General features: G+C 40.1%; 1 long non-coding RNA gene across 1 annotated transcript; it reads right to left on the bottom strand.

Annotated features, from left to right (window-relative positions):
- Window positions 1-1,529: 1,529 nt before the first annotated feature.
- LOC125086629 (uncharacterized) lies at window positions 1,530-14,487 on the bottom strand. Its single transcript, XR_007123247.1, has 3 exons — window positions 14,431-14,487; window positions 3,831-3,940; window positions 1,530-1,703 (listed from the first exon to the last, which is right to left on the bottom strand). It is a non-coding gene; the product is annotated as an uncharacterized LOC125086629 (long non-coding RNA).
- Between the last annotated feature and the right edge of the window lie 10,424 nt (window positions 14,488-24,911).

The raw sequence follows: 24,911 nt of genomic DNA, 5'->3' as shown, positions 1-24,911 counted from the left end.
ATTAAGAGCAGGAAAAAAAAAAGGGTACTTTGTGACAGGTGTCTGAGTTCTCAACACCTGGGAGAACTTAAGAATGATCTGTAACCAACCATAGTGAAACTTTGTCTTGACATTTTCTACGGAAGCTGGGGGTAAATATTGACAATCAGAATGCTTAGTTTGAGGAGTAGCAACAAATTAACTGGAAGATAGCACATTGTAACATATACCCTTATTATACCTAATGTTATTACTGCTTCTGAGGCTTGGGAGTTTGGAAGTTCTGAGTTCAAATTCTGCCTCCAACATGGAGTAGCGGTGTGACCTCAGGCTAATTTCTGGGCCTCCTGATTTTGTTTTTGTTTTTTTAAATCTGGAAGACAGAGATATCAGCACATACCTTCAGGAAGTGGTTGTAAGGGATAAAAAAAATATATGTAAATAGCTTGGCATACTATCTGGTACAGAGTAAGAGCCAAATAAATGATGGCTACTATTATTAGCTTAGCATCAATGAACGTCAACAATTATAATTAACTACACCTGCAAAATTTGAGTAAAGATTCCTTTCCTTATCTCAACAATCAGAAACGCCTTCTCAAGGGAAGGAAGGTAGATTTTTTAAACTCCCCTCAACATTTAGGTTGTACATCTTTGGAGTATTTTAAAAGATGGCAAGCAGGTTTGTTTGGTTTTTTTATAGTATTTTAGAGTATCCTTCTGACTCATAGGATATAGGTAGCTTATTTGCCACTTACATGAGAAGCTGCGTCTTCAGTCCTACTTTGCAGGAAATAGTGGGAATATGCACCAAGCACTTTTCAGAAATAAGAGGTAAAATATTCAACCAAGGTTCTGGGGATATCTATATGGTTCAACAAGATAAATATGGGGTCTCAATGTAATATACGATCCCGCTGAAAGTAAGTGTGAGTTTACTCCCCCAGGGATATAGGAGTTGCCCAAGCGGACCGCTCTAGGACTCCTGCAATCACAGCGAAAAGACCAGCACGAGCTGACTGTAGCTCTGAGATACACCAAATGAGATAGCCCAGCCTCGATAGGCCTCTGTGTCCTCATTTATGGTAGGAAAGCAGTATCTGCCTCCGAGAGTGTGAAATTCATCTGCAGATTTCAAGGGGGAAAGCTGGAGGCTGAAGACTACGTGAGAAGACACGAAGTCTTTCAGGAAAACATTGTGAGGTGGTAACAGGAAAACGATGCTCTTGAGTCCTATTTCCCCATAAGTAAGATGCTTGAGAAGAGTTGGTCTGATTAAGACAGAGAAAAAAGTATCCATGTGCCAGAAAATGAAAAGTGGGTCTTGCCTTGTGGTCTCCTTGCTCACTACCAACATTTTTTTTCTATTAAGAGTTAGGAAGGGGTAGTGCAAAATTCCGCATTTATAAAGTGTAAATCAAGTTTTACTAATTGAATTCTAAAACGGGGGGGGGGGGTAGTGATTAGAACATTGTGGAGGTAAAATGTTTCATCAGTGTGAAGTCTTGCCAGCTGCTGCAGTTGGTATATTATAATATATCCCTGGGTACAGTTCTGGCAAACGAGTGCAAGGAGCGCTGTAGTTAATCTGGATGTGAGAGGATACTGACAATCACACGTGCTCAGTGGGTCTGGAACTGTGTGTTATAGGTGATATGTTCAAGTTCCTTCATCCTGAAGGCTTTCACAGTGCTGCTCAATCTTGGGTAAAGTAGTGACCTCTTCTAAAGAGAAATGAAAATGTTCCATTGATCCTTAAGTTTCCTTTAAATCACCCCTAACGTATTACATACGTTACCGTAACGTAACAAAATAAAACGAGGTGCAAACTCCTAATATTTATAGTTCATATGAACCAAAGGCTTTTAATTTTCAGGTTAAATTTAAATCACACTATCAAGCCGATGATATTTAAACTGACATTACTAATTTAATGAGATGGATGATATTATTTTGCTGAAAGTATGTAACCGGTTATAAAGTAAACATGCTACTGATTGCCACAGGGTACGTTCTTTTGATTTCAGTGCATTTATAATGGTAATTTTTCTTTATTTGAACTATTAGATTACATTCCTTAATATAGTGGTAATGTATCATTCACATGCTAAGGCCAACTCTTGTTCTTTTCTCATTTGCCTAGGACGACTAGAGAATGCTATATTGTGTCAGTTTGATCACAAACACAAAGCAAGCAGGAGTGAAATTGAGGCAGTACTCAGTTATAAAGCGGTCATTTTATTTTTAATGAAACTGTTCTGTCTCTGCATTCTCCAAAGCCACATGTGGCTATTGAGCACTTGAAGTAGACAAGAGTAACCCAGGGACAGGATTTCTAATTAATTTTCATTCAAACAGTCACATGCGGCTAGTGGCTACTGTTGGCCGGTGCAGAATCCTCGTTCATGCATTTACTGGATAGTTTTTTAGGTTATCATTAAAATGAAATCACTAGCTGTGTGAGCAGGGCAATGTATTTAACCTTTCTAAACTCCATTGCCTCATCTATAAATTGGGGATGAGATATAACGCATTTAATCACTCAGCGAAGTGCTAAGTGAAAAGAAACAACATTTAACCCCTAGGGATGTGAGTGGGCGATAGGCTGGGGCGTAGTCTCCATGGCTGCCCTCTCAAGTCACTCCTGGCTGTACTTCTTTGAAATATATATACATTAACATTTTCTCCATTTCATGTTAAGTACCAGTAGAGGCATCTTCAGACAACATTGTTATTTTTATTAACCTCTAACAGTCAAACTAAGTAAAAACAGTGTGTTTACCAGGCAAATGCATCTTTGATTTGTCCTCCTAATGCCTGGGTGGCTCACTTGGTTAAGTGTTCAACCCTTGATTTCAGCTCAGGTCCTGATCTCAGGGTTGTAAGATGGAGCCCCGCCGGGGCTCCCCGCTCAGCAGGGAGTCTGCTTAAGATTCTTCCTCTCCCTCTGCCCCTCCTGCCTCTAAAAAAAATAGATGGTCTCCCTGAACCCTCCCATATTGAAATTCTGCAGCTGCCAGTGATCTTGAATAACTGTCACATGTGCATCAAATAGCCAAGGTGTTTAGACCTCAGTTTTACTTATCTGGAAAACAGGAAACCTAAGCCCCCTTAGGGGTATAGTGGACCATTATGAAATTGCTTCTGTCACACTATGTACTGCCTCTGTTGCTACTCCTGCAGGGGCTATCCTTCCATTCCCCAGGTCCCATATACCCCATTTGGACCTGACAAACATTTGGCATAATTTTCCAGAATCTGCTCAAGCTTCCCCTCATCTATGGAACCTTTCCCGACCCTTCCAGACAAAACTTATCTCCCTTATCGCTGCCCTGACCCTGTCCTTTGACAGAGACTGCATCATAGCATCCATAGTCCTCACATTTATTTTACATTTATTCTTAACCTTATGCTATTTTTAAAAAGATTTTATTTATTTATTTGACATACAGAGATCACAAGTAGGCAGAGAGAGAGGCAGAGATAGAGGAAGGGAAGCAGGCTCCCTGCTGAACAGAGAGCCCGATGTGGGGCTCGATCCCAGGACCCTGGGATCATGACCTGAGCCGGAGGCAGAGGCTTTAACCCACTGAGCCACCCAGGCGCCCCAACCTTATGTTTGTTTGTTTTTTTAAGATTTTATTTATTTATTTGACAGATCACAAGTAGGCAAGCCGGCTTCCTGCTGAGCAGAGAGCCAGATGCAGGGCTCTGTCCCAGGACTCTGGGATCATGACCTGAGCCAAAGGCAGGGGCTTAACCCACTGAGACACCCAGGGGCCCCCTAACCTAATGTTATTGACTGAACTGTTTCTCTTCCAAAAATAGGTTGAAGTCCCAACTTCCAGTACCTCAGATTATGTCCTTATTTGAAAATAGGGGCATTGCAGATGGAATTGGTCAGGTGAAGATGAGAGCCTCCTGGAATGGGCGGGCCCTGGATCTGTTACAACCAGTATCCCTATAAAAGAGGAAAAGAGAGACACCCAAGGGGGGAGAAGGCAGAAATTTCCGTGTTGCAGCTCTAGCCAAGGAATGCCAATGATCGCAAGGAAGGATTCTCCTCTACAGGCTTCAGAGGAGTACAGCCCTGCTGACACCTTGCTCTCAGACCTCTAGCTTCCAGAACTGTGAGACAGTTTGTTTTTGCAAGTCACTCAGTTTGTTTGTTTGTTGTTGTTTGTTACAGCAACCCTAGGAAGCTAACATGCCTTATGAAAATCATAAGCTCCTTGAGGGCAGGGACTTTGCTTAATTTATTCCTGTGTCCTTAAAGCTGTCAGTGTTTGAACCGATATGCTGGATGGATAAATGAAAGAACACGGCACCTATTCCTTTGCCTTCATCTGGTCTCAAATTGGAACTGCAGAAAAATCACTTTAAATAAATTCGATGCTGCTGCCTATGGCCACACCGGCTAGGTGGGCACTGTATGATTCCAGAGTTGTGTGATGTGGTGACCATTGATTATTTATTACTGAATAAACTGTATCTACATAAGGAAAGTCAGAACAGTGAACCCCACCCCCACCCCCCCGCCCCATACCATCTTGTTAGAAGAACCGCCGCCATCATAAATTTCAGCTCTTACTTTGCCCAACAACCGAAAACCATAAATAATTATCCTCTAGATTGAGGGATTGGTAACCTATAGCCTTGAGCCAAGTCCAGCCTGCTTTTGTAAATAAAGTTTTACTGGAACACAGTTACACTCACTGATTGACATATTGTTATGGCTGCTTAAATCCTATAGTGAGAGTGATGAGTGGCTGTGATGTAGCCCACAGAGCCTAAAACAGTTACTGTCTGGCCCTTTAGAGAAAAAAATCTGCAAAGCCCTGCTCTAGATAATATAAATTGGTAGACATTGCCAGAATGTTTTATATTAAGTGGTAAAATCCCACCTTGAAACTGAAGCAATTCATTTTATCACGGTTTGGAAGATTCTATACAACTACTGTTAACGTCGGCACACCAGAAAGAAAATTATGTGTAGAAATTAATTTATTTCTTCCTCGAAATGGGAGCCAAGGATTAAGAAGAAAAGAATGTATGAGCTTATTTATGTGTATATGTGAATAGGGGGTGTGGGCAGTATAAGTTCCAAGCAAATATAACATATGTAACTTATACAATTAGGTGCTCTATATAGGGAATTTTTTGAACTGTGTCCAGCTCCCCAACCTGGAGAGGTGAGAAGTGGAGAAATGGATGGAGATCTATTACAAAGTCCAGGAGGAGAAATGCTGTTCCAATGTTTACGAGAACAGTTTTGCCTGCAGTTTTATTCTTTCTGGAAAGTATTGTGGAAAGTCTTAGACCTTTCTGAGAGGCCCCTTATGCATCAAGCCTGCCATATGACCCCATCACCCTGGCCTCAGATGATTGGGCCCATGCTGGATGCCTGATTCAAAGGTCAAAGGCCTAGGCAATGGCCTAGTAGTACAAGGACTCTGCCCAGTAAGGGTGATTACTGGCCACACCAACCACATGCTCTCTTTGGGGGAGTTTAGAGACTTAATGGAGACAGTGAATCTATTTATCAAGATTAGCAAAGCAGAAACAGAGCATACTTGTTACCACAATGACAGGGCAATTGTAACCTAAAAAGAAAATCTGCTCACAAGTAACACTGCCTCCTGAGGGATGTTGACATTTCCGGAGGCTGACTATGCCATTGGCATGGGCCAGGGTGCACCATTTTTGTGTTACTGTTAGGGGATGTGTTTAGTTCATGGTCAGCTCAGTTTCTTGATCTCATCACCTCATCCACTCCCTTCCCATCCTCCGCTCCCTTGTCTGATTGCCTTGCAAACTCTAACTCTCCACCAATCCAAACAATTACTTTTCTGTTCTCCCACATGGGCATTTGGGGCTCACCCAGCCCTAAATATAGTCCCAGCCACTGTGTTGGTGGGGTTATAAACGCGTGGTTTCCAACCTCAGCTTGACTCTCCGGATGCTCCTTTATGAGTCTGTATTTGACTCACCCGCCGATTCCTCTCAGTTGAGAGCACAAACCTTCAGTCCTTCCCAGGCTTCCATCTCCACCGCTCACCTTGTATCTTGTATCAGAAAAAACTGAGCTATCTAGCTTCAACTTCCAGACGCTCTCCAACAACTTTATAAACCTGCACCCTTTCTTTCCTGCTTTCCTGTTTCTAAGAGGTGAAACTCTCCTGTTAAAGCTAATCCTTCACCTAGGTTCCAAATCTCAAAATCTTCCATTCTTGATTCCAGCCTTGCTCCCGTAAGATAGACTATTCCCTCTCATTCCCATATCTCCCATTTCTCCCTTGGTTTTTTCCTCCCTTGCCATTTCTTTATGGTTTCTTTCCTTGAGCATATGTAAATGCTCATGTATCCCGTCTTTAAAGCCCTTTCCTGACACTTCATAACCTATTAGCTATCATCTTATTGAACTCATTCATTTTAAGGTTATTCACTTTAAAAAGGACAGGCAATGGTCAATATGGAGAACTGGGGTAACTTAAAAGAACCCCATTCCCAAGTCTAAGTACGTAGAAATGTTTAAAAGACAATAAGGTATTTGCTTCTCAAACTTTGTTCTGAAGCATCACGTAGCCCATCCTGACTGATATCAAGAAAATAGCAAGCAGAGGCAAAAGACACCACTTTAAAGTGTTAATGAATGAGATTTTTCTAGAATTGAAAAAAGAAAAAAACAAAAAGGAAAAAGAAAAATACTGGGTATTTACCCTAAAGATACAAACAAAGTGATCCAAAGGGGCACGTGCACCCGAATGTTTATAGCAGCAATATCTACAATAGCCAAACTATGGAAAGAACCTAGATGTCCATCAACAGATGAATGGATAAAGAAGATGTGGTATATATACACAATGGAATACTATGCAGCCATCAAAAGAAATGAAATCTTGCCATTTGCAATGACGTGGATGGAACTAGAGGGTATCATGCTTAGTGAAATAAGTCAATCAGAGAAAGACAACTATCATATGATCTCTCTGATATGAGGAAGTGGAGATGCAACAGGGAGGGGTTAAGGGGGTAGGAGAAGAGTAAATGAAACAAGATGGGATTGCGAGGGAGACAAACCATAAGTGACTCTTAATCTCACAAAACAAACTGAGGGTTGCTGGGGGGAGGGGGGTTGGGGTTATGGACATTGGGGAGGGTATGTGTTATGGTGAGTGCTGTGAAGTGTGTAAACCTGGCAATTCACAGACCTGTACCCCTGGGGACAAAAATACATTTATGTTTATTAAAAAAATAATAATAAATTTTAAAAAAGAAAAAAAAGATAGGAGTCTTCACATTAAGTGAGAATATTGAGTTCTGAGGAGGACAAATAAAAACAAATCCACAATCACACACATAATAATAAAACTGCAGAACATAAAGCATTCTTCATCTCGTTAAATCCTCATAGCAATCCTATTAAATAATATCATTATTCCTATGTTAATTAATTAATTTATTTTTTAAAAGATTTTATTTATTTATTTGACAGAGAGAGATCACAGCAGGCAGAGAGGCAGGCAGAGAGAGAGAGGAGGAAGCAGGCTCCCCGCTGAGCAGAGAGCCCAACGTGAGGCTTGATCCCAGGACCCCGGGATCATGACCCGAGCCGAAGGCAGAGGCTTAACCCTCTGAGCCACCCAGGTGCCCCGTCATTATTCCTATTTTATATATGAGGAAGCCAAACCTCAGTAGATGGCTATAAGGTAAGCAAGGTACAGAACCCGAATTCAAACATAACTCTATCTTCCAAAACCCACCCTTTTTCAAGCCTCATTTGAAATCTCACTTTGACTTTACAACACTCTTATTTTTCCACTTTGTAGACAAGAAAGCTGAGGCTGACAAATGCTAGATGACTTGGCTGAGAACAGAAAGTTGGTACATGGCAGGGCTCAGGTTTGAACTCAGGTCTTGTTGGATTTCAAGCCTAGACTATGTTTCCTATATCATACTGCCTCCCATACTTTCTATGAAATTTGGCTTACATATTGTTCTTATTAAACTTTTTTTTTAAAGATTTTATTTATTTATTTGACAGACAGAGATCACAAGTAGACAGAGAGGCAGGCAGAGAGAGAGAGGGAAGCAGGCTCCCTGCTGAGCAGAGAGCCCGATGCGGGACTCGATCCCAGGACCCTGAGATCATGACCTGAGCCGAAGGCAGCGGCTTAACCCACTGAGCCACCCAGGCGCCCCTGTTATTATTAAACTTTTTGCATTTACTCTCCAGCCACAGTGGCCTTCCTCCTGCTCCCTGAATACTCCAAGTATGTTGCACCCTTGGGGTCTTCCCATTGAAAGTTCTCTCTGTCTGGAATGCTCTTTCCTTGGGCAGTATGATGATCCTGATTCCAGTTCAAATTTTATAGTTAGTGGATTCCCTTTACCACTCTCATCCCTCATGTTCTTTCCGCTTACTCTGTTTCATTTTCTTCATGGTGTGTACAGTTTTCCAGCATTAGAAATCAACTTGTTGGGACGCCTGGGTGGCTCAGTTGGTTAAGCAGCTGCCTTCGGCTCAGGTCATGATCCCAGCGTCCTGGGATCTAGTCCCACATCGGGTTCCTTGCTCATCGGGGAGCCTGCTTCTCCCTCTGCCTCTGCCTGCCATTCTGTCTGCCTGTGCTTGCTCTCTCTCCCTCTCTCTCTGACAAAAAAAAAAAAAAAAAAAAAAAAAAAATCTTAAAAAAAAAAAAAAGAAATCAACTTGTTCAGGGGCACCTGGGTGGCTCAGTCATTAAGCATCTGACTATTGAGCTCAGCTCAGGTCTTGATCTCAGGGTCATGAGTTCAAACCCTATATTGGGTTCTGTGCTGGGTGTGGAGCCTACTTAAGAAAAAAAAAAAAAGGAAAGAAAAAAGAAATCAACTGTCTTTCTTCCCAATTCTAACGAAAGCTCTGTGAGAGTAGGTTCCTTGTTCTACTTCCTCAGTGTCTAGAACAGTGCCAGGCACATACAAGTTGTTCAGTAAATATTATTAAGTGAACAAATGAACCACAGAGTGTCTACACTTAGCAGCACTGACCCTCATGAGAATAACACGAAGTGCCGTGGTATTATAGGTCAAAATGTCTCCTCCAGAAAAGATATGTTGAAGGCCTTCCTTCCTTAGTATTTATAATCCAATATGATGGGTTTCCTTATAAAAACAATGCCATGTGAAGAGACAGAGGGAGAACTCTGTGTGGTCATGCAGGACTGGAGTGATGTGTCTACAGGCCATGGAAAACCAAAGGTTGCAGGCGAGGCACCAGAAGCTAGGACCAGGCAAGGAAGGATTCACTGACAGATTTCAGAGGAAGTGTGATTTCAGACTTCAGTCCTCCAGAACTGTGAGAGAGTAACTTTCTCTTGTTCTAAGCCACCCGATTTGTGGTTCTTTGCCACAGCAACTAACTAACTAGGAAACTAACGCAGCTTCTCCTCTGTGCCGTACCATCTTGGATATTTAGGGCAGGGTTGACTTATAAGGAATGAGCGGAGAAAGAATGCATGCTTAAAGAGTCTAGAGATTTCATTTTGGCTGAGACCCCAAAAATAGAACCAGGAAGCACCTAATGATTTATTTATTCACATTATAATATCTACAAAGATGCAGAAGTGGGTCCTCCAGTTGACCAAGTACAAGTTCGTTCACTAGAAAGAGTACACCAGGAAAAATGAGATGTTGCCCTGGGCAACCTCCCCAACATGTGTTTGTCATTGCCCACCTCCTCACCCCCAAATTCAGGATGATACCTACGGATCTCTCTAATTACATCCAAGATGCTTTCCTCTTCTTTCTTCTTCTCCCCACTCCCTAACCTCAACAACCACTGTTTTGTTTTGTTTTTTTTTTTTTTTCCTTCAGCTTACCCTGGTTTTGTTTTAAATCTGGCAGTGACATTGTAAAGCAGTTCTTTAATCCCACTGGAAGGAAACAGAGTACCAAAAGATCCAATCCCGGCTCTACCACTTCAGTCCACGTGTATTCCTTTGAACAACGTGATAACTCTCCCTGGTGCTGCTGTCAAGACACGGAGCTGGGGGCGGGGAAGACAGAGAGAGGGAGAGAGAGAGGCGGACTCCTGACAAGGAACATGAAAGTAGACATGAAGGTGGGTGACTAAGGGTCCCCCACCTTTCCTCCTGGAGTGGATGTTCTGAAGCTTGTTACCCTTGGGAAATAAACATTTTCCAGTGTTTCCTCGCCCTTCTGTTCTGAATTTCTTATTCTGATTTTTAGAAGTGAAAAAATATTTTGATTAAGCCATATGGCCTTTTTTCTCCTTACGCTGGAGCTGTGGAAAACTCCGAGGGGCAGGTTGTGGAAAGCAGTGGCAGCAGGGTGGGTGGGTACATAGGGTCTGTGTGTCTATAGCTTGTGCGGTTCTGTAGCTATGGCAACCATGAGCAATGTCACTTGTGTAGCATCATAACATGGCCCTAGAGTTACCCCTGGCTCCTCAACTATTCCTCTTCAATGCACTCTCCATGCTGCTGTTTCCTAGCTACAGAGCTTTATATATTTTTTTGAAGTCATGCTTAAGTATTGTTTCTGTTGGCTGTGCTGCTTGTCACCACACTTTAGTTCAGCTGGTAGCAAAACCAAAACCCATTTCTATAAATACTGTTAATTGATAAAATTGTCAGGACCTAAATACATTGAGTTGTAAGATTCTTGTGCCTGTGGTCTGGACAAGATGACCACTTGAGACTTTTCTGGCTCTAAAGGCCCATGGTGGATTATATTAGTAGCTCATGATAGTATCATCGACCTGCCTGCCTACTGAAAATTATATTTTTTCTTTCTTTCTTTTTTTTTTTTTTTGCCAGTTGTTTTAATTTCCCAACTAGAAAAGTGGTAAAATGAAAATTTACAACAGTATATGCAAATATATTCTATGGAGCTTGTACACAAGAAAATATGTGTATATGTAGCCCATAAATGAAAACTTCATTGTGTTAATTCTGAGAATATATACATGGATAATTTCTTTTATTTATTGTTAAGAACAATCCCCAAATCCTCAGAAATATTTCTGCTGTAATTAAATTTAAATGCTTTTTTAAAAATTCATGTGAGTTGGCAATTTACTATGTTCGTATTTTAGCTTCCTTATGTTTGGTCATTAATTGTGGTATCATAAACAGTATAAGATTTACAGCCCTTAACCTTCCCAGGCCCAAGCAGAAGCAAGATGTCAACACCCATAAGTTATGAGCAGGCTCCCAAAGGGACTGTAATACAAAATACACTTATAATTGAATTAACTCAGGAGAGGATTCTGGGAAGATGATAGCATCAGTAATATTTCATTCTATCTGAATCCTTACATAAAAAGATAGAAAAACTGGATAGCAAGCCCCCCAAACCTGTGAACAATATTTACAAGAGACCTAGGTGACAAGGTACCCCCACAAACTCCAAAATATAAATGGATGGGTACAAACCACCACGAGCCACCAGACCTTCATGGTATCAGTGTTTTTGTGGGAGAAGGGATAAGGAAGATGCATCCGAAGGACCTGAGAACAGGAAGACCCTCAAATAGCCAATGGGCATTGGCTGGAAAGAGGACAGGCCAATTTGAGAAGAGCAGCTGGAACTGGGAGGGGTTTTGGCCAATATCAATATCAAGCCCATGAGAAAAGGTCTGATGGAACGCCTATGAATTCTCAAAATCAACCCCTTTGTAGGACAGTGACTCAAAGCAAAGAGAAACTACTTAGGGTAGAATAATAATTTAGCAGGACATGGACAACAGAGATGAGAAAGAAAAGCCCCAGACCAAAGTGGTATAATATTATAAAGCAAACTGCCCAATTTAAAAAAAATTTTTTTAAATTATTTTTATTAACATATAATGTATTATTTGCTTCAGGTCTGTGATTCATCAGTCTTACACAATTCATAGCACTCACCATAACACATACCCTCCCCAGTGTCCATCACCCAGCCGCCCTACCCCACCCTCACAACCCCCAGCAACCCTCAGTTTGTTTCCTGAGATTAAGAATCTCTTACATACGGTTTGTCTCTCTCTCTGGTTTCGTCTTGTTTCATTTTTCCCTCCCTTCCCCTATGATCCTCTGTCTTGTTTCTCAAATTCCTCATATCAGTGAGATCACGTGATAATTGTCTTTTTCTGATTGACTTATTTCACTTAGCATAATACCCTCTAGTTCTATCCACATTGTTGTAAAGCTGCCTTATTTTTTTCATACTTCCCAAAATCAACAGAGGAAGTTCTCTGTGAAGTGAGGAACGCTTTCGTGAATGCCACCTTCTAACAAAAGTTCAGGAACACTGATTTCATATTATAAGGAGCAACAGAAAAATATAAAGGTAACATAGTTTATATAAGAAAAAAAAGAGGGAGACAAAAAGCTGAGTAACATCCCTTTAGACAGTGAGTGCTCTGGAAAGACATACTCACAAAACAGAGCAAAACTGTAACCTGCTATTGCCAAATGAGCTAAAAGAAACTAAGAAAATAATACAAGATATGAAATAACAGAAAAAAATTTTTTTCTTTTTCATTTCTTCAGAAATGAAGTGATAGGACTCAAAAATAATTAGAAATAAGGAAACAGGGGTGCCTGGCTGGTTCAGTCAGAGGAGTATGTGACTCTTATTGGGGTTGTGAGTTTGGGTCCCATGGTGGGTGTACAGATTACTTAAGAATAAAATCTTAAAAAAAAGAGAAACAATAATTTAAGAAATGATGAGTATTCGAGAAAGGAAGTGAGAGAAAATAAATTCAACAGTAGTGCCCAAAGAGAAATCAACAAAATAAAAGAAAATATTTAATTTTTTTAATGAAGAAAGAGACAAAAAAGGATTTGAGAGAAAGTGACAGATATGAAGGAGTGACAAAGAGGATCCAAAACACAGATAAAAGAAATCTGTAAAGAAGAAAACAAAAAAATATGAGAACAGAACAAATACTAAAACTATGTCCAAGAAAATCTTTCTGGGGAAAAAACGTGAAATGAGCCACTGACAGAGTTCAACACCATATTCAGAGTACAGAATAAAATTCTAGTAAGATTATTGGATTTTAAAGAAAAAGAAAAGAATATTTTGGGCTCCTAGAAAAGAGGAATGTAGACTTGAAAGGAAAGGAAATGAGATTATTATCAGACTTATTTTTTTAAATTATCAGAAAAAAAGAGTCATATCTTTAAGATAATTAAGAAAAGAATGATGAGTCGAGTAAGGACAAAGTCAGACTGTTAACAACCTCTAAGAACTCAAGGAATATTGTTTCTATGAGCCCTTTCCAAGGAATTTACTAGTAAATGAGCTTCAGACAAACAGAATGACTGGAGAGACAACATATGAAATTGTGGTGAGCATTAAGAACTACTAGTATAACTAAGACTAAGTGGGGGAAAAAAGAGATAATTATATATAATGGCTCTATGCTCTGATGGTATAGATGTGGCCCAACTGTACAATGTGAGAGGAGAGCATATGGAAAAAAAATGGTGGTGGTATTAGTATTATTATCTTAAGACTGTCCTGGGGAGGGCGCCTGGGTGGCTCAGTGGGTTAAGCCGCTGCCTTCGGCTCAGGTCATGATCTCAGGGTCCTGGGATCGAGTCCCGCATCGGGCTCTCTGCTCAGCAGGGAGCCTGCTTCCCTTCCTCTCTCTCTGCCTGCCTCTCTGCCTACTTGTGATCTCTGTCTGTCAAATAAATAAATAAAATCTAAAAAAAAAAAAAAAAAAAAAAAGACTGTCCTGGGGAGACAAAAGTTGGACTTCAGGGTCTGTATTAGTCAGGATACTCCAGAGAAACGAACCCATGGGATATATAGAGAGAGATATATAAGAGGAAATTTATTACAGGAATTAGCTCAAGCAGTTATAGAGGCCAAGAAATCCCATGATCTGCCATCTGTAGGCTGGAGAACCAAGAAAGCTGGTAGAATAATTTAATTAAAGTCTGAAGGCTGAGAACCAGAAGAACTGATAGTGTAACTCCCAGCCCAAGGACAAAAGCCTGAGAATGGGGGCCTACTTGTGTAAGTACCGGACTCAAAAGGCCTGAGAACCTGCAGTGCTGATGTCCAAGGGTGGGAAACGATGGACATCTGAGCTCAAGAAGAGAAGGGGAGAGAGAGAGAGAGAGAAAGAGAGAATTCACCCTTCCTCCACCATTTTGTTCTATTCGGGCTCTCAACAGATTGAATGATGCCTGCCCACATTGGTGAAGGGCGCTCTTCCTTATTCAGTCCACTGAGTCAAATGCTAATCTCTTTTGGAAACATTCTCACAAACACTCCCAGAAGTAATGATTTACCAGCTATCTGGTCATCCCTTAGCCCAGTCAAGTTTGCACTTAAAATTAACCATTCCAGGGTCCATCAAGGAGAAAGAATTCTCATAACAAACAAGGGTTTTAATGAAGAGTCCTGAAAAGGCTATGCCCTAGAATTAGGGCAACTTAGTCTTACCTGGATAAGGGTGATGTGCCTGAAGTCTGTCTCACCGCCAGAAGAAAATGAACTCTTCTGTAGAGAATAATATCACCATTCAGAGCCTTATAATTTTTCATATACAAAGCCTAGCATTCAATTTTAAAAAAAAATCAGTAATGCTGGGAAGCGGGATTAAATGACTGAAAATCAAGAGACAAAACAGATCATGGAAAAAAACCTACAGGAGACAATCATACTTGTCTTATTTATTTAGTCACAATTAAAAAAAATATGATTAGTATGTTTAAGGAACTAGATGAAAAGATGGAGAAATTCACTGGAGAATTAGTATTAATAAAAACATAAATCATTATAAATCCTAGAAATGAAAAATATAATAAATGAAATTCAGAATTCAATAGATGGGCACTTATGGACTGTTGAGGGGAATGTAAATTGGTGAAACCGTTGTGGAAAACAGTAGGAAGATTCCTCAAAAACATAAAAATAGAAATACTATGTGGTACAGTAATTCACTACTGGGGATATACCCAAAGAAAATAAAACACCAATTTGAAAAGATATATGCACACTTATGTTTATTGCAGCATTATTTACAATAACTAAGCTAGAGACGTAAATCAAGTGTCCACTGATAGAAGAATGGATAAAGAAGATGTGGTTCACAAGTGTGTGTGTGCACATGCATGTACACACACAGACAGACTGGAATATTACTTAGCCATATAAAAGAACAAGATCTTGCCATTTGTGACAATATGGATGGACTGAGAGGGTATTACGCTAAGTGAAATAAGACAAAGACAAATACCATATGATTTCACTTAATGCGGAATCTAAATAAACAAAAAGCAGAATCAGACCATATACATAGAGAAAAAACAAATGGTTGTTGGAGGGGAGGAGGGTCAGGGAGATGGGCAAAATGGTTAAATGGGAGTGGGAGATACAGCCTCTAGTTGGAAAAAATAAGTCACGAGGATAAAAGGTACAGCACAGGGAATATAGTCAATGGTATTGTAACAGTGTTGTATGGTGACAGATGGTAGCTACACTTGTAGTGAGCATAGCACAATGTACAGACTTGTCAAATCATTATGTTTTATACCTAAAACTAATGTAACATTGTGTGTCAACTATAATTCAATTTAAAAAAAAAACCCTGCAGAAGAGATTAGTGAACTAGAAGATTGGTTGATAGAAAATATCCAGATTGAAGCATAGAGAAAAAACTAGGGAATGTAGAGAAAAGAATATAAGAAACATATGGGACATGATGGGAGATTTTGTTATGATTGTCAATGGAGTCCCAGAAGGAGGAGAGACAAGAAATGTGTCAGGAGACATATTTGAAGAGACACTAGCCAAGAATTTCCCCCGTTGGAAGACATTAAGTCACAGAATCAAGAAGCTCTATAAATCTGAAGCAAGATAAATACAAGGAAAACTGTACCTAGCCAAGCCACTGAAAACTAAATGCTAATACTAAAATGCTAAAATCAGCCGGCGGGAGGAGGGGGGAAAGCACATTATCTTCAAATGAGCAACAATAAAACTGACAGCTAACTTTTCCAGCAGAAGTGATGGAAACAGGAAGACAATGGAGTGACATCCAGAGAATGGAGTGCCCAGAAGACAATGGAGTGGGGAAAAATTACAGCAAACTTAGAATTCTATAGCTTGCAAAAATATTCTCCAAAAATTAAGGTAAAACAGACATTTTCATAAAAATAAGAACCTAGAGAGTCTAATGTCAGCAGATGTGCACTAAGAGAAATAATAAAAAGAATTTTTCAGTAGAAGTCAAAAGAATCAGCAAGGAGCCCAGACATTCAAGAAAGGACAAACAACTCCAGGTAGAGGACATCTAAATTGGTATTGATAGTTTAAAACAACAATAACAATGTCTTGTGGTGTTTAAAAACTTTTCTGGTAACTTTCATACCGATGGATGGAACACCGTTGTCATTCAAACCCAGCATGTATATTCTTGCCTCTGTGCCTCTGGTCTCTCCCTTGTCCATTCTTCAAGGCCAGATGTACATCATCTCATCTTTAGGAAGAAATCACTGGCCACTCCTTCATTTATGTCTCCTCCTCACCCCTCTAACTCAGTACCATGTTGTGTGTGGGTCCCTTATTCAACCTAAAATGGAGACAAACTTTGGCTCTTTTTTTGTTTTTTGTTTTTTTGTTTTTAATTTCATTTTGTTTCTTGGTTACTCGAATAGAATGTAAATTTAATGTCCTTTCAAAGTGTCCACTCTACATTATCTATACAGTATGTGTTGAACAGGTGTTTGCTGAATAATGAAATCTGTTGGAGAATAAATTGGTAGTAAGTGGACTGACCTTGCTGTTTTCTAGGATAGAATTTTCCATCCATTAGTTAATTATTTTTCTAAAATTTGGTAAGGCATCTGCTGAAAACATATTCAAAAAAAGTTTTAGTAACTTCTTAGATGATGGATCCATGAAGAATAGATTGGATATTCACACTACATACATAATTTTTTGAAACTGATTTTATGCCTGTTTTTCTTTTTGCCCCCCTCCCCTCCAATTTCATACCTGTTTAATACAATCTTTCTTGGTATTATTGTCCAATGTATAAGACTGGTTGCAGTATGTCACAGGTATGGCATTTATTTATTTTAAAAATTTATTTTGGAGAGAGAGCACATGTGCATGGCTGGGGGTGGATGGGTAGAAGGAGAGGGAGAGAGAGAATCTAAAGCAGACCCCTCACTGAGCATGGAGTCCAATGTGGGGCTCGATCCCACAATTTCAAGATCATGACCTGAGCTGAAATCAAGAGTCGGAGGCTTAATTGATTAAGCCACCCAGGCACCCCTTAATGTGAGTCATTCATACCATTCCTGGATGCTAAAGAAATATAAGTCACAACTCTTGAGTTCCCCAGACTATGTAAAATCTATTTGGAGGCTAAAACATATATATACAAAACAAGTTGAGACGAAATCTAAAGAAATATTTCAGTAACTGCAAGAAAATAAGGTATCATGTAGACCAAAGCTACAAGAGATAAGAAAGCTAAAAATAGTAAGTGATCACACTCAAGATGTGTGATTACTAGGGAAGGCATGTGAAAAGAGGTATGTTCTGGTTTTGAGGGTTAGATGGAAATATATTGAAGAGAAGAGGCATAGATTTTTTTTCCTAAGCAGGGAGAAGAACTTGCAAAGCACAGAGGCAAAATAGTAAGCCATGTTCCGGCAACTAGATTACAGACAAGCTTGAGGAATGGAGGGAATAGCGCAGCTAGAGAGAGGCAAGGGGTGGTTGACAGAAGACATCAAAAATGTTTATTTTTTGGAATAGTGTGGAATTTTAGTTTTCTTTTCAATAGAAATAACCTTTATGTCAACAGCCCATTCAGAGCCCTTAGCTGATATAATGACGATCCCAGCCTTCTAGGCTACTATGTGCCATAATTTTAGCCATGTGAGTGTAATGGGAAAAACATACCGCAAATGAATTATTTTTAAAATGTATTGCATGTTGACATTTGGGAAATTAGATCCTGAACGAAATGCCTCCTGATTCTTTGAGGTGCCTTCCCATCATGAAAAGATAAATTCAGTCCAACAATTAACAAAAGAAAATCTGCATGTTAGATTAATTTAAAGTTCTGTTCTTGGGCAGGGTTCTTCTCTGAACTTTTGGTTACCATTCAGATGAATAACTGTGGGCAGAGATTATTCCTTGCCTAAACAATCTGGTCTGAGGAGTCCAGATGCCCTCATTCAAACATATTTTAGGCCAGCCCCTGGCAGTAACTGCCAGCCTAGCCCCATCTTGTGAAGAATTCTGTTGTGCCTGTCCTCTATGTACCCCAAAGTGTCAATGCTAGAGATGACCTTGCTCAGCTGGTTTCCTTTTCATTTTCTGGAAAAAGCACAGCCCTACTCTCTTATGAAAAACAAATGAGTCTTCACTTCTCCGTTCCCACTCAGCAAATTCCTCTGGCACCACTGGCCCATCTCATCATGAATATACATTTGCTTTAGCCCTTCCTCCTCCTCCAGTAAGTTTTTGTGTTGATGGGCTTCTGGGATCAGCCACAGTCAGTTCCGCAGCCCTAAATCCAGAAGCACAGACAAGGAATGAGTTTGACAAAGAGCCTTCTGAGAGATACCATAAATGCTACTTCAAGGGAAAAGCCTTCCTTGTTCACCGAACGCATCCAGTTGTGTGCTGAATAGAGCAATGTGATGAGAGCATGGGAAGATGGACAGGGAGAAAATGAGACCTCACATGAAGAGTAGAGCATGAATCTGGAAATTAACAGGGAATGCTAAAGAGGAATAAGGATATAAATGGAATAGGGAAGGGTCAATAGTTTCTACATCTTTGGTCATTGAACTAAGCATGCTTATAACCATGGCTTTCCATATAAAATAGTAGTTCTTGGCCATGAACCTGTCCTTTGGAGTCAGAGAGACCTGGGTTTGTATCCTGGCTTACTGCACATCAGATTAATGACTTTGATTCTATTACTTAACCTTTCTAAGTCCTTGTTTCTTATTTATAAAACGTGAATGCTAATAGTATCTCCCTCAATGGGATTATTGTGCAGATGAAAAAGTACTGGCAAAGAGCTTAGCACTTTGCCTAACATGCAGTAAGCACAAAATAAATGTTAATTTTTTTTTTTTTTTGGTAATTTATGTTAGTCGAGTTTCTCTAAGGCAAACTGGTTTATACTCATGAGGAGGAATGCATAATGAAAAGAATCTTCTGCTGAGTCTTTGGGGGCAGCAAATCATCACCCTCTGACTGACCTTTTTTGGTGCAGCTGTATTTTCATTGAGTTGGCTTAAATCAAGTTGCACCTGTGAATATAAGTATGCCTATGTTGTCACTGAGCAAGTTTTCTTGTCGAAAGCTAAGCATATGTTTAATAAATAGTGAACAGAGTTTGTAATTTCCACAAAGCGGATTTAGTGACTACCTCTAATACTCAAATTCTGTTGTGATTTTATATATATAAATATATATTCATATTTTACATGTAAATTATAAATATAAAATATATAATATTAAATATTTATGAATTATTATAATATGTATAAAATGCATATACTTTATAGATCACAAAACTGCATCAGAAAGAGATTAAAGTCACAGTGCTTGCTGGATATATCTGCCTGATCATTTTCCAGGTGTCTTATACTTAAATATTGTCCAAAACTGAACTCATTATTTCGGCCCACAAACTTCCTCTTCTTATATTCCTTTTCTCAGTTAATGGTACTACCATCTTCCCAGCGACCCAAGCCAGAAATCTGTGAATCCTCTCAACATCTCCCTCTCCCTCACTCATCATCACACCAGATTCTATAAAGTTTAACTATTTAGTGTTTTTTGAGTTTGACCTCCTCTTCTCCATTCTTACCACCACTGTTTTTATTCAAGCCTCCACCATTTCTTACTCAAACTATGGCAGTTGCCTACAAACTGGCCTGACACTAGCCATGCTGCTTTCATATCAGTCTCCTGTACAATGGCCAAGATGTTAGGTCTAAAACACACTAATCATGTCAACCCCCATCTTAAAAACTCAATGGTTCCCTTCTTCCTCTAAATGAAGCCCAGGTTTCTTATGGCCTTCATAATCCCAAAGCATACCTCTTGGTCCCAACCAAGGTAATTTAAAATGTACTGTGTATGTGATTGTCTCCCTTTTTAGACTCTGGGCTCCTTAAAGGTAGAGGCAAAGTCTTTTCAGTCTTTGTATCTCGGCATCTGGGTGTGTCAGTAAAAAATTGTTAAATTCAAACAAAATGGTTGACAATCAGGTTTGAAGTCAGGGGGTTCAGATAACACTTTTTAACATGGTCATTATTCTTTTAAAAAACTGAGATTAAATCCACCATTTTAGTATATTCAGTGGTTTTTGGCATATTCACAGTTGTGCAAACATCACCACTATCTAATTCCAGAATACTTCTGTCACCTGTAAAAGTGCTTACATGGGGTACCTGGGTGGCTCAGTTGGTTAAGCATCTGCCTTCAGCTCAGGTCGTGATCACAGGGTCCTGGGATGGAGACCCACGTTGGGCCCCCTGCTTGGTGGGGAGCCTGCTTCTCCCTCTCCCTCTGCCTGCCAATCCCCTTGCTTGTAATCTCTCTCAAATAAATGAATAAAATCTTAAAAAAAAAAAAGAAACTGCTTACCCATTAACAGTCATTCTCTATTATTCCCTCTTCCTCTTCACCATAAAGAAAGTGAAAAGGTAGTTCACAGAACGGGAGGCAATGTCTGAAAATCATATATCTGATATGGGACTAGAATCCAGAATATATAAAGAACTCTTAAAACTCAGCAATAAAAAGACAACCCAATTAAAGAATGGGCAAAGGATTTTAATAGTTAATTCTCCAAAAGAAGTATGCAATTGTCCAATAAGCCGATGAAAATATGTTCATCATTCGTCATTAGAGAAATGCAAAACAAAATCACGATGAAATACCACTTTACACCCAATAGGATAGGTATAGTCCAAAGGACATAACAACATGAAGTATTGGCAAGGATGTGGCAAAATGTAACATGGTACAGCTGCTCTGGAAAATAACTTGGCAGTTTCTCAAAAAGTTAAACGTAGAGTTACCATATGACCCAGCAATTCTACACTTATTATATATCCAAGAAAACTGAAAACGTATATGCACACAAAAATATGTACATGAATGTTCATAGTGGCACTATTCATAATAGTGCTGAAGTGGAGTACAACTCAAATACCCATAAACTGATGAATGGATAAATAAAGTGCGATAAAAGCCAAAAATGGAATATTACTGAGCTTTAAAAAAGAGTAGCGGCAGCATGGCTGAACTTCAGAAACATTACGCTAAGTGAAAGGAACCACACGCAGAAGACCACAAACTGAATAACTTCACTTATATGAAATGTCCACAATAAGCAAATCTGTAGAGACAGAAAGTAGATTAGTGGTTGCTGAGGGCTGGAAGCGTTGAGAGGAAATGAGGAATGACTGCTAATGGGTAAAGGGTTCCTTTTGGGGGTGATGAAATGTTCTAAAATCTATTGTGGTGATGGTTTCACAACTCTGTGAATATACTAAAAAACCACTGAATTATATACTTTAAATGATGAATTCGATGGTATGGGAATTAAAACTCAAAATATTATAAAAGAAAAAAGGCAAAAAAAAAAAAAAAAGCAATGCATAAATATAAAACTGGCCATTTACACCTAAAAAAGGAAAAACAAGAAAGAAAAAGATGGTTAGCCTGCCTTTCCTGTGTAAAGTGGGGCTCAACTGAGGATTGGATCAGGTTAGCAGGAATTTTCTCTAGGATAAATTGCCTGAAGCAAGAGAAAGGAAGGGGAATTTAAATATGCTTCGGATGAGAGAAAATAGGGGTTAAGGGGATAGAGAAGGAATTGTACGTTTTCAGGTTCACCCCAAAACTCTGGTTTGAACAATTGTTTCCAATTTGGGCTGCTAAGCCACTCTTGGAAACAGATATCTAGTCCTGCTTATTCTGATCGAGATCTTGAAAGCATAACTGAAAAGCCCTGGCACAGTTTATCCCAGGCAGGACCTGACTTCGATGCCAAATTTAGCCTTTGGCAACTTCTTTCTGTTGAGAGTCCCTGGGGACTTGTTTGACCTCCTTTTGGAGTGCTGCAAGGGAATTCACTTCTGGACAGTGGGCCAGCAAGCAGGGAGTGGCTCAGCGGGCTCCCTAATCCTCTATTACATTAATGATAAAGTGTACCCGGGCACCGGGCACCGGGCACCGTCCACTGAAAGGCCAATTCCCTATATGTGGGCTTTGGACCAGGAATTTCCCAGATAACCAAAGGTAATCCCAGCATTTAATATTATAATCATCTTGAGAGGAGATCTTTCAGAATGCATTGTTTACACTCCTGCCTTTTTGTACTTAATGATTTTTTCAACTGATAATGAAAGTATGACGTGGCCACCCAAAACTTGGAAAATACAGTGCCATTTTCCTTCCCTCGGGTTAACCACTGCCAATAGTCTGGTGTGTATCCTTTCAGGCCTTTTTAAACTTTTTAAAAAAAATTTTTTTAAAGATTTTTATTTATTTGACAGACAGAGATCACAAGTAGGCAGAGAGGCAGGCAGAGACAGAGAGAGAGAGGAGGAAGCAGGCTCCTCGCTGAGCAGAGAGCCCGATGAGGGCCTCGATCCTAGGAGCCCGAGATCATGACCTGAGCTGAAGGCAGAGGTTTTAACCCACTGAGCCACCCAGGCGCCTCTTTTCAGGCCTTTTTTAAAAATCTTTTTATAAGCATAGATACACACACACACATATGCACACACACTTACACCTGTAGCAGGGGTTTTTTTAAACTATTTTTTTTAAACATAAATAGGATCATACTCTACCTCCTGGTCTATGACTTGCTTTTCTATTTAACGATACATGTGGGAAGGGTGCCTGGGTAGCTCAGTGGGTTAAAGCCTCTGCCTTCAGCTCGGGTCATGATCCCGGGGTCCTGGGATCGAGGCCCTCATGGGGCTCTCTGCTCAGCGAGGAGCCTGCATCCTCCTCACTCTCTATCTCTGCCTGCCTCTCTGCCTACTTGTGATCTCTGTCTGTCAAATGAATAAATAAAATATTAAAACAAAACAAAAAACAATACATGTGGGAGATCTTTCCACGTCAGTACATATAAATTTACCTTGCTCTTTCTTAGGCCTGTATATTCTTCTATGGTATGGATATATGTAATCACTCCCTAATGATGCGTATTTCCTATATTTCTAACTTTTCTTTGTGACCACGAATGATGAAATAACAACTCTTATACAACATCTTTGTGTGTGTTTACATACAAGAGTATTTTGGGGGATGTCTTCGAAGAAGCATGATTATTTATTTACATTTTTGATACATTTGGAAATTATCTCTAAAAGCTTTATTTTTTTTTTAAAGATTTTATTTATTTATTTGACAGGCAGAGATCACAAGTAGGCAGAGAGGCAGGCAGAGAGAAGGGGGGAAGTAGGCTCCCCCCTGAACAGAGAGCCCAACGTGGGGCTCGATCCCAGGACCCTGGGATGATGACCTGAGTGGAAGGCAGAGGCTTTAAACCACTGAGCCACCCAGGCGCCCCTAAAAGCTTTATATTTTGAAATAATTCCAAATACACAGCAAAGCCCCAAGAGTAGCATAATGAATGGCCATATCCTCTTCAGCTCAATCCCCCAATTGTTATCATATATGTACGATTGGTTTTTCTGTTCCATATGAGACAGCTGGTTCATTGTGGGCATAAAGCCCTTCCTTGTAAACACTTCAGTGTGTAGTTCCTAAACACAAGCACATGCTCTCATGTAACTTTAGCACAGGCATCTGAATCAGGACATAGAAATACAACTTTGAGGTCACACCAGTTTCTCCCGTCCATCACAGAGCTCATTTTAGGCTTCTCACTTTCTACATTCGTAAACCCCTCTCCAACAGAAAACTGCTTTCACCATCCTCCATGTATTTCCTCATCTGTCCAACACTCCTGAATATGACAGTTCTCCCTGCCATGCCAGTTGTCTCCTCTGTCCTACCCATACTGCCTGCTGTTTGCTTGGCTCCAGCTAGCCCAATCCTAGCCATGCCGGCCTCCACCATGCCGGCTGCTGCCTGTCCAGGCCTTGGCCCTGACCATGCCAAATGCCAGGTAGGGAAGTTAATTATTTTTGAATGATGTGATGTAAGAGATACACTCCCCCCCCCCTTTGAGTGCATAACTGGTATTCTCAATTATTTGAAATTCTTTCACATATGTTTGTGTCAGTAGCTGAGGGTCTATCCTCTTTCACTAACTTATTCTTCTATTTATGAGCCAATATGATACTTTAGTTACTGTGATTGTATAACATGTTCTGATATCTGGTAAGAAGACCCTCAGGGGCGCCTGGGTGGCTCAGTGGGTTGAACCTCTGCCTTCGGCTCAGGTCATGATCTCGGGGTCCTGGGATTGAGCCCTGCATCAGGCTCGGTGGGGAGCCTGCTTGGTGGGGAGCCTGCTTATCCCCCCTCCCTGCCCAGCTCTGCCTGCCTCTCTGCCTGCTTGTGATCTCTCTCTCTCTCTGTCAAATAAATAAATAAAAATCTTAAAAAAAAAAAAAAAAGAAGACAACGACCCTCACGATACTTAACAAAAGTCTAGCTATTCTTAAGTATTTATTCTTCCAGATGGATTTTAGAATTAGCCTGTCAGGGGCACCTGGGTGGCTCAGTTGGTTAAGCAACTGCCTTTGGCTCAGGTCATCATCTCAGGGTCCCGGGATTGAGTCTTATATTGGACTCCCTACTCAGCGGGGAGTCTGATTGTCCCTCTGCTCCTCTCCCTGCTTGTTCTCTCTCTCTCTCTCTTACTCCCTGTCTCTTTCTCAAATGAATAAATAAATAAATAATCTTAAAAAAATTATCCTGTCAATTTTGTTAAAATTCCTATTGTAATT

The sequence above is a fragment of the Lutra lutra genome, chromosome 16 (genome assembly GCF_902655055.1).
Source record: "Lutra lutra chromosome 16, mLutLut1.2, whole genome shotgun sequence".
NCBI classification, from domain to species: Eukaryota; Metazoa; Chordata; class Mammalia; order Carnivora; family Mustelidae; genus Lutra; species Lutra lutra.
This window is presented reverse-complemented; position numbering and strand designations above follow the sequence as displayed.